General features: G+C 45.9%; 1 long non-coding RNA gene across 1 annotated transcript in view; it reads right to left on the bottom strand.

The window, feature by feature from the left end:
- Positions 1-5328: 5328 nt before the first annotated feature.
- Positions 5329-18811, bottom strand: part of LOC131273493 (uncharacterized) — a 76211-nt gene continuing 62728 nt past the window's right edge. Inside the window, exons 2-3 of the long non-coding RNA XR_009180776.1 lie at positions 5850-5911; positions 5329-5378 (exon numbers count right to left, since the gene is read on the bottom strand). This is a non-coding gene — a long non-coding RNA (uncharacterized lncRNA). The remainder of the gene's footprint in view (positions 5379-5849; positions 5912-18811) is intronic.

The following is an 18811-nucleotide window of genomic DNA, read 5'->3' as shown; positions in this document are numbered from 1 at the left end:
GTACAGAGGGGTCCAAGGAGTGTAGGTTCAATTGTCTGATCCCCCATTTTATTGAGTTTGGAGGAGCATATTAGCTGACTTGGGGAGAGGCTAGGAAGAGAGGAGAGGCAAATTCATTGAGAGAGCCTAATTTACCTAAATGCCCTGGGGAGATAGCAAACTTGGTCTGAGAGAAGGTAGAGTCAAAAAATTAACTAGTCCCCCTGTAGCACACCTGAGAGGGACAGTAAGATGGGCTTTGCAGGCTTCCAATAGTATATTTAAGGTCCCTGGCAAGAGGTGAGTGCTCTCAAGAAATTAAGAGACATTATTTTCTGAGGTGAATTGGTTCACCAGGGGCCCATTTGAACGTCCTACTGGAACCCTCACACAGCCTTCATATTACCCTGGGAGAGAGGGAAGTGAGGAAGGAAAAATCGGGGAAGGTCAGACTCCTAAGCAGTTTATTCAATTGCAAAGAGGATTCCTGGTCTTTTTTTTTTTTTTTTTGGTTTGTTTACTGTTTTTCTTCCTCTTTATCCCACCATGGCCCTTTTTTCTTTCTTTTTTTCTTCTTTTTTTCTTGCTTGCTTTTTCCCCCTTTTTCACTTTTATTCATTATCTTCTTTTTCTTTTTAATATTAGGTGTTGCAGGCAACACTTCTTATTTGCTGTGCTTCCTCATCCTCAATTTCCTCTTTTCTGTGTGTACTGACTTTGGCTACCAATGCTATTCCCTTTCCTTCACATCTTTCTATCCTCCACATTTATTGTTCCTCTTACATTCCACCTCTCTTTGGTTAGCCCTCAATATTTCTGACTTTTTATCTCTAATACCTCTATTCTGTTTTCTATCTTTTATTCACTCTTTATATTATTGTCCTTTCTTTTCTCTATCCCTCTCTCCTGACCACATTGGCCTTTTAACTCATACTATATTCCTTCCCATATTCAGTTTACGATCTCATTATAGGTATATCCATTCTCCTAGATCTCACATGGTTCTTTTGCGAACACTCACTATCAATACTACTATTATATTTTTCTTTTCTTACTCCTTTTGTTTTCTCTGATACAAATATTTTCCTTCAAGGGAACTTAGCCAACGACAAGGATAAACCCTGGCCCAAATACACAAAACAGTCCTGTCTCAGATCCCATCTCATTAGGCCACCCAGTACGCCCACACTTACCTGGAGACCTAGTTTGGGTAAAAGACTGGAAAAAGGAGCCCCTCCAGCCCACCTGGATGAGCCCACATACTGTTATCCTTGTAACCCCACTGCTCTTAAAGTTTCAGGTATTGCCCCTTGGATTCATCATACTAGCACTGAAAGGGCACACTTCAATAAAAAAAACAAACAAACAAGATGACTGGATAGCTTACCCTGTACCTGACTCTTCCTTGAAAATCCAGAGCCACCGAGAATCACCATCACCAAACTAGATGTACTCCTGTTCCCTGTGGTTCCTACTACTCTTTGGACTGCTCAGATTCCTGTTTTAGACTGGAAGCTACACCTCCCAGAGACTGGAGTGTAGCTGAAAGGATACTAATCTTAATAGTGTACTCGAGTCTTGTAGGATGCTTTGATATTTTAAGTTGTTTTTCTTCACTTGGCTTGGGGCCACTGCCAATGCCTACCCCCACTGTACTGGGTGCTACAAGGCCATAGCATCCACTGCTCTACAGAGGGTAAAGCAGCTCAAGAAAGAATGGTCTCCTGTGCCTGCCTTTAACTATCACACTTACATGCCAGCAAAATGTTACAATATCCAAACTTTTACCCTATGTTCAGAAAATGGGCAAAAGTTCTGGATGGGTGTAATGAAACACTGGGCCAACTGCAAAACCTGGGGTAAACCAGGGGAAACTGTAGGCTGGACCTACATGTCAGACACATGTCTGATGGGGGAGGAGTGCACAACCAAGCCCAGGAAAAAGTCCTAAAACAGGTCTGCACCAAACTCATCTGACTAGCCAAAGGTCCCAAATATCTATATCAGTGGGTGAACCTCAAAGGCCTCCACCAACTTACTCAGCTCATAGCCCCCATTCAGCAGGTGGAGCAGCCAGTCAACACCACTAATACCCTCCTCCTTAACGCTCACCTGGACACCAACATCTGTTGACTGTGCCTGCCCCTCTCGAGAAAAACCTTGTAGGCACCCCATCTACTCCAGGGTGGACCCCCAAACAAACCTTAGCTAAAATGAAAAATGAAGTTGCCCCTATTGGCCCCATGGCCCTCAACATCCAGCTAGTTCTCTCAGAAGGCAATCAAAACTATATAACCTGCTATCTGGGTAAAAACTCTGATTTAACATCAGAATTGGTTGGGACAATCCCTGCAAACTTATGTACTGCCAGTAAAACCCTAGCAAACAACTTGACCCAGTGTAATCTCCCAGGATTGTTCTTCCTATGTAGGAGCACTGCATATAGATGCTTAGAAGCCAATTGGACAGGGAATTGCATCATGGTGTTCTTAATACCAAAAGTGTCAGTATATACTGAAAATGAGGTAGAACAAGCCCTAAACCTGCACCAAGAGTGGGCCGAACAAACGCTGCTTGCCACCACTCTTATAGGAGCAGGTATAGTTGCAGAAATAGGAACTGGACTGGGAGGATTAGGTTCTTCCTTCAACTTTTATTACAAACTCTCCTGAGAATTAAATGAGGACATAGAACAGGTTGCTGACTCCATAGTCTCCTTCCAGAGCCAAGTCAACTCACCAGCTACAGTAGCCCACAAAACAGGAGAGCCTTAGACCTATTAACAGCAGAAAAAGGAGGAACATGCATCTTCCTCAGGGAAAAATGCTGTTACTACGTCAACCAATCAGGAATAGTTTATACCAAAGTAAAAGAGTTAAGAAACCGGATTCAGAGAAGTAAAAGGGAACTAGATGAGACATGGAGCTGGAATCTCAGACAATGGTCTTCTTGGTTCCTGCCCCTAGCAGATCCCCTAATCACTTTACTCACATTAGTCACATTTGGCCCCTGCACAGTCAATGCCCTTATCAGGTTCTTTGAAACAACAGAAACCTAGAGAGCAACAGCAAGAGTTCTGGCCACAAGAGAATATAAACCACTTAGCATGAGTGATGCCCTATTAAAAAAAACTTTTAGGGGCATCAAAGGGGGGGAAATGTTGAGAAATAAAAAGCCTAACAAAGACTACAAAAATATCTAGCAGATCACTTCTGCCCCTGCTTCTGTAAATCAGCCTGTAAAAATATGGCCTTGCAGGAAAATATCAAATGAATGACCCCTGCCCCCTGCTTCTGTAAATCAGTCTGTGAAAACATGGCCTAGCAGGAGAATATCTAACAAGTAATTTCTACCCCTGCATCTGTAAACCAGCCTTTAAAAGTGCAGCCTTGCACCTGCATTCTGCTTCTGTAACCCTGCCTGCAAAATTTTGCCTAGCAGTGCATTAGCCAATGAGCAAAAGTTATGCCGATCCCACCTGAAATCCTATATAAACCTATAGAAAATGAAAAATGGGGCTCAGAATTTGGAGATCAACTCTACTCTGGGCTCACATGTAATAAATCTGTTCCTCCATGTCTGACGGCTGAATTTGGGTTTCTCTCTTATTCAGTACTCCTGACTTTGCTGCAACAAAACAATGAAACATCTTAAATGTCTAATTTATGTTATTATGGAAAACATCTAAAAAATTAATTTGTGATGTAAAACACAAAGAAAAAATTAGATCAAGTTGATCATTATTGATGTTTGATAACCAGAAAATATAAAATAAAATAAAAGATAGGTAAAGGAAAGGTTTAGGGAAAATATGAAAAAGTTTCCTTATATTTCTAACTAAGGCATCTGAAGTGATTAGAAACATAATCTACAAATATGTAAATACTAAAATATGCATAATGACACTGTCCCATAACTCCACCTGGCTGCAAGCATAGCCTAACCTCCAATAGCTTCTTTACACCTTCCAAAACCACCTTACACAGATCCATTTATGCTGTCTCTGCTTTTGTCATCACTTAATGAAATTTTAAATTCAAGCGGAGGACCGGATTATTGAATTTTGGGCACAATATTTTATCATATTTAACCAGTAAACTATTACTATAAAGGTCATCAAATATTGAAAATTAAAATATTGAAATCCTAACATTTAAAAGTAACTGTTCTTTTTCATAACTATTTTCCTTCTTGGCTTCCTTTTTTATTACGTGTGTATGTTCATCAAATGATCTGGCACTCTTTCTACACTGGCAATAAGCACTCATTCAGGAGAGTAGGTGTAGGTTGAGCATAGAGGTTCTCTAATCCAGGTGAACAATACACTTCGAAAAGACTGACACAGGCAAAAAAAGAATTTTAGGGGACAAAATAACCCAGGGAGATTTTAATTTCTTACCTGCTGCTGTATATGAAGCACATGGCTTGTCAGATTGGAGCATTTCATCGGCTCATGAAAATAATGTTATGAAATATACTAAAGTATCCCTCCAATTATAATTAGATTCCAGTCAGGTAATAAAGAGTGACCCAACTCTAACAGATGTTGACTTTCTTAAGTGTTGACCTTGAACTCTTAGATCTATGGATGGCCAAAAGCATGGGAAATTTATAGTGAGATGCTTTGAGAAGGGCCCTGGGTTATGTTATACTGGCAGTATCTTGTAACAATGGGCATTGGTTTGGTACTCTGCAGGCTTGCAAAATTTCAAACACATGAACAGATGCTAATTTTGTCTAATATTCCCATATATGTTGTGTAATATTCCCATGTCTGAGTTTTAAGTGCATGTTTACAGTTTTAACATTCAGGCCACCTGCCTGGGTACACATATTGGCTCTAAGTCATAGAAGCTAGTAACATTGTTGACAGTTGTCTCTGTGCCTCTGTTTTCCATCTGATGTGTGTATATAGTAAACACAGACACCACATATGGCTTGATCAGAATTCAGTGAGTTACTATAGTAAATTTTGCTATGGTCAGAAGGAAGTATTTTGTTGTCAGAGTTGACAGTGACAATTTTCCTGTGTAAACACAACACAGTCTAGTATGAAGAAATACAAGCACACTCACATATATATACTCAGATATACAATAACATGATGTAGACTTGTTCATTGACATCCCTTAACTCCAATTCAAACAAGTCCATACTATGAAATGGAATGCAGTTGCTTCCAGGGACTGCAGAAATGTTCAAATTCTTACACTTGAGATCGGTTTCTCTCACCACACCCCAATTCTTACTCTCACATGGAATCAGGAATTACACCAGTTCTCCCCACTAAAACCATCAAGGAAAAACCAGTGGGATTCATTTAGATTTCCATCCTTTCCTATCCTCAGCCTGTGAGAGATCCCCAAATACACACCTTTTTCTCTTGTTCTTGAGGCCACCTGTAATGAAAGAAAGGAGAACATATGAGGATCAGATCATGCTGTATACTGTTTACACAGGTCTTTTGCTTCCTTAGTTACTCTAGAAAATCAGATGAGAAACCATGATTGAGTCAAAGAACACAAAAGCAAGAGTAGAGGACACCATTTGAAAAGATGCACAATTTCCTACAAGTTATTTCTTTCTCTTCCTTTTTGGTAGGCAATTCCAAAATTATTAATCCAAAGAGGAAAATTTGTCACTGAGGAAAAGGTCTTCTATCTTTGAGTCTCCCACCTGAAGCCACCAAAACTGAAGCCTCTCTGTCACCAGGTATCTGTTGGTTAGAGAGTCTACCCATGCCCACTACCCCCAATCAGACAGTACCTGAATTCTATTACCTACATAATCAGGTTTTCAAATCTGAACTTGATTGAAAAAGAAACCTAGAAAGCAACACATCAATTTCAAACAAAGAAAGGAAGCCTTACCTTGGTCTTATATGGATTCTACACATCTGCCCTGGAATTAGGAAGTTCCTCCAATGGATCACCTGTGGAAGATGGGAAAATACAGAGTAACTATCAGTATATTAGAGATGCACCTTGTGAATTACTCAGGTAACAATGCTTGACTCTTATAATGTGCTTCTGTTTATGGATGTTTATCAAACAAAAATTGACCTACTGGGCTATCCACTGTGCAAATTTTATTTCTCTTTTATCTATATATATTATGTTTTCTCATTGTGGAAACTGCCTAAGTACTTGGTTATCTATCAATTGCTATGAGTTAATTGAACTAATTTTCTGAATATCACTGTGTATTGAAAGACTATTCACTGCACAGTGGAGAAAATGTCCTCTATTTTCCCAATACTTACCATTATGGAGGACAATGGATAGGTGAAAGCATTGATATATAACTATATAAAAATGGAAATTTTAGATTAACCCACAAGGATAAAAGCAAATGTGCATGTTGGTTCATAAATTGATATTTAGAAATTCAAGTTTTTATAGTTTTGGAAAACTAATTATGTGAATGGAAGGAACAGACCCCACATCTACTGAGTTATATACACATTTCAAGATGAATAGAAGTTGAAAAGTATGTTAAAAACAAACTTTCAGACATCTCATCATGTGAAATGTCTCCCTTTTGATCACTACAATTCCAGATTTACTACATAATCTGAAATAAATAATTGACTAGATCCTTCCTTGGTAAAAAAAAATATTATCAGAATGGACATGGCCATGAGGTAGAGAGTGAAAGATACAGAAAATCATAAGAAATACTAAATTTCTCTAAAGGGAGATTCATTTTAAGGCAATAAGCTTGACAGAAGGACCTAATATATATATTCAAGAGTAAGAGAAAAGTATAAAACACATATAAAAGTCTGTAGAGCAAATTGGAGAAGATGAACTAAAAAAAGAAAAGAATATTTTGTGAAAAAAAAATAACCATATTTAGGGGGATTGGGTTAATTAAGTAGGTCAATGATCATATCTCTCAAGCAGCAATTGAGATTTCCCATCTCTGTGAACCATAGGAATGAATGTGGGAGCTTTTTCACCTGCTACCAACTTCAAATCTCACGGGCACAGAGTGACTGTTAGAACCATGAGCCATATATGTATCATAAGATAACCATGCCAACTGGTCATAGAATTTTCAGAGTGAATGTATTCTCCATATTGCGAGGTCCAACTGCTGCTCTGCGACCATTTTCCTTGCCACCAGCAATGAATGTGTACTACTGGTTTTCCACATCCTCTCCAATACTTGCTATTTTCAGTTTTGTTTTTTATAACAGTCATTCTAGTAGGTGTTAAATGGTATCTTATTTTGGTTTTGAGTAACATATCCTAATATTAATGATGGTGAACCTCTTTTCACCTGCTTTCTGGAAATTTATATGTCCTCTTTGAAGGACATATAAGTCTTTCTCCAATTTTTTAATTGGGTTGTTTTTCACTGCTTGTTGAGCTTTAGGGTTCTTTATAAATTCTAGATATAAAACCCTTATTGGATATATGGTTTACAAATATTTTCTACCCTGGAATTAGTTGACTTTTTGTCTTTGTGATAAAGTCATTTTAGGCACAAAAGTTTTAAAACTTGATGAGGTCTCATTCATCTATTTTCTGTTGCTATGTGTGCTTTTGGTATAAATTCTAAGAAACCATTTCCTAACACAAGATGGTGAAGGCCATCTTTATGTTTTCTTCTACAAGTTTAATGTTTCTAGCTCTTCTAAGACTTTATAGATTTTCAGTTAATTTGTGTATATGATATGAGATAGGGGTCTTCCATCACTCTTTTGCATATGGATATCCAGTTTTCCAGCATCATTATTGAGGCTATTCTTTCCACCATTGAGTGGACTTGCAAGACTTGTCAAAAATCAATATGACATACATGTGAGGATCTATTTCTGAAATCATGCAGTCCAATTGAAGAACCACATGCTCATAGGCATGTATTAGTTTAATTACTTGATCTTCTGAGATTCACAAAAGAACATCAAGCTCTTACAGATTTTAAGAGCACACAATTGCATGCCAACAAATTAGAAAACTAGATGGAATAGATACATTCCTAGAAACACATGAGCAACCTACAGTGACTCTAAAAAAGATAGTCTCAACAGAGCAGTTACAAGTAAAGAGGTGAAATCCACATCAAAAATCTCCAATCAGAGAATGATTTGAAAAAGCTCTCCACAGAAGACAAGCATAGGGCCAGAAGGACCTTGAAAAGATGCTCAACACCGTTTGCCTTTAGGAAAATGTGAATTGAAACCACAGTGAGATACCTTTTCACATCCACTAAAATGGTTGCTATTAAAAACAGAAAATAACATGTAGAGAGGATGAGGATAAATAGGAACACTCAAGGCCAGTGTCAATGTCAAATCGTGTAGTGGCTATGGAAGAGAGACTGGGGATTCCTGAGAGATCTAAGTATAGAACTACCATATGACCTGGCAATTCCACCACTAGATATATACCCTAAAGAAATGAAAGCAGGGTCATCTTTTCATGAGAAAAGATGTTTGTACACCAGTGTTCATAAGGCCATTATCCAGAATTGTGAAAAGATGGAAGGAACTCAAAGTATCAATCAACAATGAATAGATAAGCAAAACATGGTATACACACATACACACACACACACATGCATACAGACATACAATGCAATATTATTTAGTCATAAAAAGGAGTGGAATTATCCCCATTATGCAAGCGTGGTTCCAAAAAAAGAAAATCTGTTAATATAATACACCATATTGGCAAAAAGAAGGGAACAAAATGATCATCTCAATTTATGTGGAAAAGGCATGTGACAAAATCCTGTTTCTTTTCCTCATAAAATCACTTAGAAAAGTTAGAATAAAAGGAAATGCCCTCTACATGAGAATGAACACTGTGGCAGTTTGAAATAATCAATGGACCTCCCAAGTGTCATTATGTTTGTAAACCCCCGAAAGACATTATTTTGTAAATGGGCCTGTTCCTCTGAGTGTAACCCATGTTGATTGCCTTAGATTCACCACAGAGGTCTTTAACTAAATTACCTGTTAAGATTTGGAATTGTCCTGAATGACACTGCAACGACAGATACAGACCATTATATATCCTGCCAAAACCTACAGAATTGTGTGGGAGAGAATGTAACTTACAATGTAAACTCTAATCCATGCTTAGTGGCAATGCTCCAAAGTGTGTTCACCAATTGCAATGAATGTACCACACTAATGAAAGAAGTTCATGAGAGGAAAAGTGGGAGGGGTGGGGAGTCAGGCATATGGGAATCCCTTATTTTTTTTTAAGAAACATTTTATGTAATCTTACATATCTTTTAAAAATAAATATATATTTTTAAAACTTACCTGTGAAATGTGGGCTTTGATTCAACTAAGTCAGGAGGATGTGACTCATGTTTGAGTACCCACCCCCTTGATACAAAAGGACTCTTACTCAAGACAACACACAGGAAGAGAGAAGAAGACAAGGAAGAGAGAACTTTGTCTGTTCTGGAGCCCTGAGGAGAGATGAGTCATTTGCCTGGTTGTTTGCCCAGAGAGACAAGGCCTATGCCAGCATAAAGCTGAGATTGGAAGAAACTGGGCTGGCAGTCTTAAGAGGAAGAAAGAGGGAGGCAGAGAACACCCACCATCTTGTCTCAGTACATGGCAATTGACCTTGGTTGGAAAGCAGCCATGAGCTGGAATCGGTATGGCCTTATAAGTGTAAGTTTTTACCACAAATAATTACTCTTTATAAAAGCAAAAAGATTTTTGGTACTTTGCTTCAGCACCCCTTTGGCTGACTAATATAGGCATATAGGAAACAAACCACTGCAAACATCATACTGAATGGTGAAAGATCGAAAGCTTTCCTTCTAAGATCTGGAGCAAAACAAAGATGCCTGCTGTCATCACTGCTCTTCAGCATTGTACTGGACATTCTAGCTAGAGCAAGAAGAGAAGACAAATAAATAAAAGTTATCCATATTGGAAAGGAAGAAGTAACATTTTCACTATTTGCAAACCACAAGATTCCATGTATAGAAAGCCTCATAAATCTACAACAAAGATACTAACTAGAGCAAGAAAGAAATTGAGCAAAGTGATGTCCTATGAGATAAACACCCACAAATCTGTAATATTTATGAACAATTGTAATGAGCGTTTCAAGGAGGAAATGAAGAAAAATATCCATTTCCAATTACAATTAAATCAAATATCTCAGAATAAATATAGCTGCGGTTGTAAAGAATTTATGTATGGGAACTACAAAACTGTGCAAACAGAAATCGAAGACCTAATAAAGGGAAAGCCATTGCATGCTCACGGATTGGAAGGCTAAATATTGCCAAGATATCAACTCTACCAAAAACGAATGATAGATTCAATGCAATCCCAATGAAAATTGCAAAAAACAGCTTTGCAGAAATGGAAGACAATCATCAAATTTATTTGGAAGGATATGCTATCCTGAAAAGTCACAACCATCATGAAAGACCGAGTTGGAGGATACACCTTTCTTGACTTGAAACTTATTACAAAGCAGCAGTGGCCATAAAAATATGGTCCTGGCATAAGAATAAATATATAGATCAATGGAATCAAAGTTGCGGCGGCTTGCTCGCTCGGTAGAGGTGGGGTCTGGCTGCGGACGAGGGGTCGGTCCAGCTCTGGACGAGGGGTCGGTCCCGCTTGGGACGAGGGGTTGGTCCCACTTGGGACGAGGGGTCGGTCCGGCAGCAGACGAGGGATCGGTCTCACAAGGGGTTGCGCGGTTCGGCTGACGGGGTCGCCCGGCGAAGCCGGCGACGAAGGGGTCGCCCGGAGAAGCAGGCGATGAACTGGGGACAAGGGAGGCCAGGCCCTTGTCGGGGGCTCTCAGGACTGGAGGGCGCACGGCAGAAGAACTACCGCGGAGACAAGGTAAACATGCAAGTCCACTTTACTGAGGGAGAGGCAACAGTTTTATAGGGGCTGGGGAAGGCTGATTGGTCGAAGCCACGCCCTGTTCTGATTGGTTGCCGGCGAAAGGTCAGTGGGCGGTACTGGACGGGGGAGGGGTGGTGGTTAGGGATTGGCTGTCGCTGTTGCTGGGGGAAGGGGCAGGGTTTAGGGATTGGTGGCTGCTGTTGCTGGGGTGGAGGGCAGACTTGAGTTTCCCGCCCACGCCTGGCTGTTGCTGCTGTTGGGGGAGGGGAAAAGGGTGGGCTGGATTTTTCCGCCCACACCTGGCTGTTGCTGCTGTCGGGGGAGGGGAAAAGGGCGGGCTGGATTTTTCCGCCCACACCTGGCTGTTGCTGCTGTCGGGGGAGGGGAAAAGGGCGGGCTGGATTTTTCCGCCCACACCTGGCTGTTGCTGCTGTCGGGGGAGGGGAAAAGGGCAGACTGGAATTTTCTGCCCTGCGCCTGCGCAGGGAGAAGGAAGAAGAAGGGTGCCGCCCCACAAGGCATCGGGTGGCGCCATCTGGGAGGAGGGGTGGCCGCGGAAGCATGGCTGCCGAGAAGGGGAGACCCGAGGGCACTCTGCGCCCATGCCGAGCTTCCTTCAGGGGTGGCGGTGGGCCCGACCAACCACCCTATTATGGGGGCAGCGGAATTAGGCCTACCGCGGCCGCTCCCCTGCCAGGCCAGCAAACCACACTTCAGCCCGAGGGGTGACCGCATTTCCCCCTTCTTTTCAAATAAGGGCCAGGATGGCAGCAGCAACAAGTAGCCGAGGCCCAAGAGGCAGGAAGCAATGAGGGAAGCGGGGCTGAAGAGGGAGGTGAGTATGATGGGGATACAAATGTACAATTTGGGGGGCAGTATCTTGCCGTTGCAAGCAAGGGTGGCCAATGTCCAATTCTTGTTGATCTCGGTGGCTATAAGGTCCATCTGCTTGTTAAAAGTCCAGGATGACAGCGCGTTACAGGTAGTTGATCTCTTCTTGGCGGCGAAGAGCGGTAGAGGCAGACTGTGTGATGGTCTGGAGGATCGCAGCGGTGAGGACAAGTCGCGTCAGGGCACCAGCGATGGTGGTGGCGGCAGCGTCGGGAGTGGTGGAGACGTAGGCGAGGACAATAAGAAGGCCAAAGTCTTCACGGGCGCGAGAGAGGCCGATGTTAATGGGGCGGGGCCAACATGGGGCGGCCCAATCTGCAACGCAATAGGGGTTTTAAGCGAAAAAAGGAGGGGGGCGGGGGACGAGAAAGGACTCTTTGGATGGCTGAGAAGAGGAGTGAGGTTGAGACAGGAGGAAGCTCCGCAAGCTGCGGGCCGGGGAAAGCGGTTGCGGGCCGTTTAGCGGGGCTGGTGAGAGGGGTTAGCTTGGCCAGAGGTGGCGAGGGAGAGCATAAGGAGAAGGAGAGAGACTATGTTAATTGGCTCGGCAGCATGGCGAGGGTTGCGGCGTCTGCACTGACGGTAGAGTGCGAGCAGTGAACGGACTTCAGGGTTGGATGGTTGCCTCTCGGGGTGGAGGGTGAGCTGGCTCAGTTGGTGCTGGATCACTCGCATCTGGCGCCGTGCCCTGCGGGACATCCGCTGCTGAGGTGGCGGGTTTGACGTATCTCCCGGGGACCCAGATTGGCTGAGCGGCATCCTTGAGAGCGCGGCGATGGGAGCCGAGGTGCGCGGTGAGACGAGGGGGTCGGAGCCGGTGGGGCTCCGACGGTGGTCGCGGGCCAAGAGAAGGCCCCGACGAGGGGAGGGCGGGACGACGAGCAGTGGAGCAAGGCAAAGGGGAGCAAGCGTGAAGGGGAGGAGGCAGAGGTGAAGGCAGGGGTGGAGGTGCTCAGGCACGTGCTCCTGAGAGTTTTATTGGCGCCTCTTAATCATAGCGGGTCGGTATAAGCCCCCGACATGGAAGGAGAAAGCCATCCAGCGATTCTCCCAGACCGCCGTGGATCATATGAGGTCGCCAAGGTTCAGGAGCAGCAATGCAGAGTGAAAAGATAGGGGTGAGAAGAGAGGAGAGCGTAGGGCTATGGTAGGGTTACTTCAGACGTGCAAGCGCGCGCTCCCGAGAAATCCAAGGCTCCTCTTAATCATAGCGGGTCGGTATAAGCCCCCGACATGGAAGGAGAAAGCCATCCAGCGATTCTCCCAGACCGCCGTGGATCGTATGAGGTAGCCAAGGCTCAGGTAGCAGCAATGTTGCACGAGAGAAGTCCCACGGTGAGAAGAGAGGAGGGGGGGGCCGCCAGGTTATGGAGTGAGGCAGTGGTGGGGTTGCCTTGCCCCCACGTTGGGCGCCAGCTGCGGCGGCTTGCTCGGTCGGTAGAGGTGGGGTCTGGCTGCGGACGAGGGGTCGGTCCAGCTCTGGACGAGGGGTCGGTCCCGCTTGGGACGAGGGGTCGGTCCCACTTGGGACGAGGGGTCGGTCCGGCAGCAGACGAGGGATCGGTCTCACAAGGGGTTGCGCGGTTCGGCTGACGGGGTCGCCCGGCGAAGCCGGCGACGAAGGGGTCGCCCGGCGAAGCCGGCGACAAAGGGGTCGCCCGGAGAAGCAGGCGACGAAGGGGTCGCCCGGAGAAGCAGGCGACGAACTGGGGACAAGGGAGGCCAGGCCCCTTGTCGGGGGCTCTCAGGACTGGAGGGCGCACGGCAGAAGAACTACCGCGGAGACAAGGTAAACACGCAAGTCCACTTTACTGAGGGAGAGGCAACAGTTTTATAGGGGCTGGGGAAGGCTGATTAGTCGAAGCCACGCCCTGTTCTGATTGGTTGCCGGCGAAAGGTCAGTGGGCAGTACTGGACGGGGGGAGGGGTGGTGGTTAGGGATTGGCTGTCGCTGTTGCTGGGGGAAGGGGCAGGGTTTAGGGATTGGTGGCTGCTGTTGCTGGGGTGGAGGGCAGACTTGAGTTTCCCGCCCACGCCTGGCTGTTGCTGCTGTCGGGGAGGGGAAAAGGGGGTTGCCTTGCCCCACGTTGTGCTGTGGTGGGGTTGCTTTGCCCCACGTTGGGCGCCAGCTGCGGCGGCTTGCTCGGTCGGTAGAGGTGGGGTCTGGCTGCGGACGAGGGGTCGGTCCAGCTCTGGACGAGGGGTCGGTCCCGCTTGGGACGAGGGGTCGGTCCCACTTGGGACGAGGGGTCGGTCCGGCAGCAGACGAGGGATCGGTCTCACAAGGGGTTGCGCGGTTCGGCTGACGGGGTCGCCCGGCGAAGCCGGCGACGAAGGGGTCGCCGGCGAAGCCGGCGACGAAGGGGTCGCCCGGAGAAGCAGGCGACGAAGGGGTCGCCCGGAGAAGCAGGCGACGAACTGGGGACAAGGGAGGCCAGGCCCTTGTCGGGGGCTCTCAGGACTGGAGGGCGCACGGCAGAAGAACTACCGCGGAGACAAGGTAAACACGCAAGTCCACTTTACTGAGGGAGAGGCAACAGTTTTATAGGGGCTGGGGAAGGCTGATTGGTCAAAGCCACGCCCTGTTCTGATTGGTTGCCGGCGAAAGGTCAGTGGGCGGTACTGGACGGGGGAGGGGTGGTGGTTAGGGATTGGCTGTCGCTGTTGCTGGGGGAAGGGGCAGGGTTTAGGGATTGGTGGCTGCTGTTGCTGGGGTGGAGGGCAGACTTGAGTTTCCCGCCCACGCCTGGCTGTTGCTGCTGTCGGGGGAGGGGAAAAGGGCGGGCTGGATTTTTCCGCCCACACCTGGCTGTTGCTGCTGTCGGGGGAGGGGAAAAGGGCAGACTGGAGGAATTTTCTGCCCTGCGCCTGCGCAGGGAGAAGGAAGAAGAAGGGTGCCGCCCCACAAGGCATCGGGTGGCGCCATGTGGGAGGAGGGGTGGCCGCGGAAGCATGGCTACCGAGAAGGGGAGACCCGAGGGCACTCTGCGCCCATGCCGAGCTTCCTTCAGGGGTGGCGGTGGGCCCAACCAACCACCCTATTATGGGGGCAGCGGAATTAGGCCTACCGCGGCCGCTCCCCTGCCAGGCCAGCAAACCACACTTCAGCCCGAGGGGTGACCGCAAAAGTGAGAGTTCAGAAATTGACCTTCACTTTTATGGCCAAATGATTTTTCCCAAGGATGCCAGGTACCCTAAATAGGGAAATAATGGTCTCTTCAGAACTGGGCATCCATATGTAAAAGTATGATAGAAGACAACTATCTCATATCATACACAAAAATTAACTGAAATGTATAAAGACTTAAAAGAACTAGGAACATAAACTTTGTAGAAGAAAACTTAAGAAGATCTTCAGAACCATGTGTTGGGCAATATTTAGTTTTGTTTTTTAAAAATATTTTTTTATTATTATCATTCTTATTTTAAATATACATAGACCACACAAATTGTTGCATTAAAAAATATAAAGGTTCCCATATACTGCATTCCACACACACACACACCCCACTCCTTCCAATCGACAACTCCTTTCATTAGGGCGGGACATTCATTGCATTTGAAGAGCACATTCTGGAGCATTGCTACACTGCATGGATTATAGTTTATTTTGTAGTTTGCACTCACTCCCAGTCCATTCCGTGGGTTATGGCAGGTTATATTATGCTTGCGGTCACCCCTCGGGCTGAAGTGTGGTTTGCTGGCCTGGCGGGGGAGCAGCCGCGGCAGGCCAAGCCGCTGCCCCCATAATAGGGCAGCTGGTCGGACTCACCGCCACCCCTGAAGGGAGCTCGGCATGGGCGCAGAGTGCCCTCGGGTCTCCCCTTCTTGGCAGCCATGCTTCCGCGGCCGCCCCTCCTCCCAGATGGCGCCACCCGATGCCTTGTGGGGCAGCACCCTTCTTCGTCTTTCTCCCTGTGCAGGCGCAGGGCGGAAGGTTCCAGTCTGCCCTTTTCCCCTCCCCCGACAGCAGCAACAGCCAGGCGTGGGCGGAAAAATCCAGTCTGCCCTTTTCCCCTCCCCCGACAGCAGCAACAGCCAGGCGTGGGCGGAAAAATCCAGTCTGCCCTTTTCCCCTCCCCCGACAGCAGCAACAGCCAGGCATGGGCGGGAAACTCAAGTCTGCCCTCCACCCCAGCAACAGCAGCCACCAATCCCTAAACCCTGCCCCTTCCCCCAGCAACAGCGACAGCCAATCCCTAATCACCACCCCTCCCCCATCCAGTACCACCCAATGACCTTTCGCCGGCAACCAATCAGAACAGGGCATGGCTTCGACCAATCAACCTTCCCCAGCCCCTATAAAACTGTTGCCTCTCCCTCAATAAAGTGGACTTGCGTGTTTACCTTGTCTCCGCGGTAGTTCTTCTGCCATGTGCCCTCCAGTCCTGAGAGCCCCTGACAAGGGCCTGGCCTCCCTTCTCCCCAGTTCGTCGCCTGCTTCGCCGGGCGACCCCTTTGTCGCCGGCTTCGCCGGGCGACCCCGTCAGCCGAACCACGCAACCCTTGTGAGACCGATCCCTCGTCTGCTGCTGGACCGACCCCTTGTCCCAAGTGGGACCGACCCCTCGTCCCAAGCGGGACCGACCCCTCATCCAGAGCTGGACCGAGCCCTCGTCCGCAGCCAGACCCCACCTCTACCGACTGAGCAAGCCGCCGCAGTTGGCGCCCAAAGTGGGGCAAAGCACAATGTGGGGCAAGGCAACTCCACCACAGCCTCACTCCATAACCTGGCAGGCCCCCCCTCATTTCTTCTCACCGTGGGACTTCTCTCGTGCAACATTGCTGCTACCTGAGCCTTGGCTACCTCATACGATCCACGGCGGTCTGGGAGAATCGCTGGATGGCTTTCTCCTTCCATGTCGGGGGCTTATACTGACCCGCTATGATTAAGAGGAGCCTTGGATTTCTCGGAAGCACGCGCTTGCTCGTCTGAAGTAATCCTACCACAGCCCTACGCCCTCCTCTCTTCTCACCTTGGGACTTCTCTCGTGCAACATTGCCACTACCTGAGCCTTGGCTACCTCATACGATCCACGGCGGTCTGGGAGAATCGCTGGATGGCTTTCTCCTTCCATGTCGGGGGCTTATACCGACCCGCTATGATTAAGAGGAGCCTTGGATTTCTCAGGAGCGTGCGCTTGCACATCTGAAGTAACCCTCCCACAGCCCTACGCCCTCCTCTCTTCTCACCCCTATCTTTTCGCTCTGCATTGCTGCTCCTGAACCTTGGTGACCTCATACGATCCACGGCAGTCTGGGAGAATCGCTGGATGGCTTTCTCCTTCCATGTCGGGGCTTATACCGACCCGCTATGATTAAGAGGCACCAATAAAACTCTCAGGAGCGCGTGCCTGAGCACCTCCACCCCTGCCTTCACCTCTGCCTCCTCCCCCCCGCACTTGCTCCCCTTTGCCTTGCTCCACTGCTCGTCGTTCCGCCCTCCCCTCATCAGGGCCTTCTCTTGGCCTGCGACCACCGTCGGAGTCCCATCGGCTCCGACCCCTCGTCTCACCGCGCACCTCGGCTCCCATTGCCGCGCTCTCAAGGTAAGGGCCCCTTTTCTTATCGGCTCCAAAAGGCCATTAGCAATGGGTAACATCCTATCTGCTAAGCAAGCCTCACAAGTTCGGGCCCTCGCCGGTCTCCTAGACACTCACCAGTGTAAGATCTCTTTCAAACAGCTTCAAGTATATTGGGACCTTCTTCTCCCCTTTAATCCATGGCTTACCACGTGTCAGCTTTGGGACCTGGACACCTATACTCGCCTTATAGATAGGGTCACTTTTGCTGTGGAGCAGGAAGGTAAAAGATTCCCTCCTGGGTTATTACAGGCAACATGAAGTCCAGAAGAAATCTTGAAGGGTATAATCTATGATATACTATATAAAAAAGGATTTAAAAGCAGCTATACCAAGAAAGTAAGAATTATGAGTCAACTCTAAATAAATTATATATTTCTGTTAATGTGTTGTAATTGTTCTGTGTTTGTCTGTCTGTTCGTTCAATGTCAACATATATTGTGATACCTCCGGATGGTAAATATAAATTACTAGAAATCTTTAAAAGAGCTCTATTCAAATGGCCAAAAATTAAATAAGCGCTTATATTAATACTTAACTTTATTATATTAATACATAAGTTTAAATGTTAATAAGATATCTACAATTAAAAAAAATTGTAAGTCTTAATTAACAAAATTAACTGTACATCTTCATAAAAAGTTGTTCTTGCCTAGATTAAAATGAATAACTTATTTTTCTTCACAGGATAATATAAAGAATGTAAAACTTATATGAATATTAAAAAGGTTAAAAGTTTGTAAAAATGCTAATGGAAATGTAATAAGTTTTGCAAAAAGACGTATTTTGTCCTAAAGTAGGATGGCTAATTTTTCATAAACTCTTGAAACTTAATTTGCATGCGGCAAGTGTAAAAGGTATTGTGATAACTTTACGTAGGGGAATGTGTTCTGTAAAGATAAAATTTATCTTCAATAGTTTACATTAAGGTATTAAATGGCTAATTCCAAAAGGTCATTCTTAAATATATATATATAAAACTGAATTGATGATAATAATAATAAAAGGTAATTTTATAACAGGAAAGATTAACAGCAACCAAGCTCCCCTGCCAACTTGCTTTTAGGAAACGGTTTCTAATACTGCATGCTACTAAGTATTTAAAGAAAAGTTATTCTTAAGGAAACAGAAGATGATTTTGTCTTTGCAGCCATTGTCTATTTAGCAACACCCCTCGCTATCGGCCTAGCCACTGTTGCGCCGGACGATTGGAACCTTAAACAAAGACTCCTCCTCACTGTCATCTTCCTATCTATCGTTACTATATTTACTGCCCTCATTCTCCTTCGTTTATAAAGCAGTCTCCTACAAACCACAAAGCTTCTGTCTTAAACATACCATTCTCAACCCTATCCTCTAAATGATCTTCTCACTTCCCCCACAGCCTTTAATACTTTATTTCTTCCTCATAACCTTTGCTTTCTTGATAATATTTTCCGCCATCTGTCTAGCCGCTACCCGCCCCAGAAGATTGTAACCACGGCCCCCCATGCCGCCATCGCTCTCAAGCAGC

Source organism: Dasypus novemcinctus, chromosome 15 (genome assembly GCF_030445035.2).
Source record: "Dasypus novemcinctus isolate mDasNov1 chromosome 15, mDasNov1.1.hap2, whole genome shotgun sequence".
In the NCBI taxonomy this organism is placed as follows: Eukaryota; Metazoa; Chordata; class Mammalia; order Cingulata; family Dasypodidae; genus Dasypus; species Dasypus novemcinctus.
Note: the sequence above shows the minus strand (reverse complement) of the source record. Positions and strands in the feature narration are given on the sequence as shown.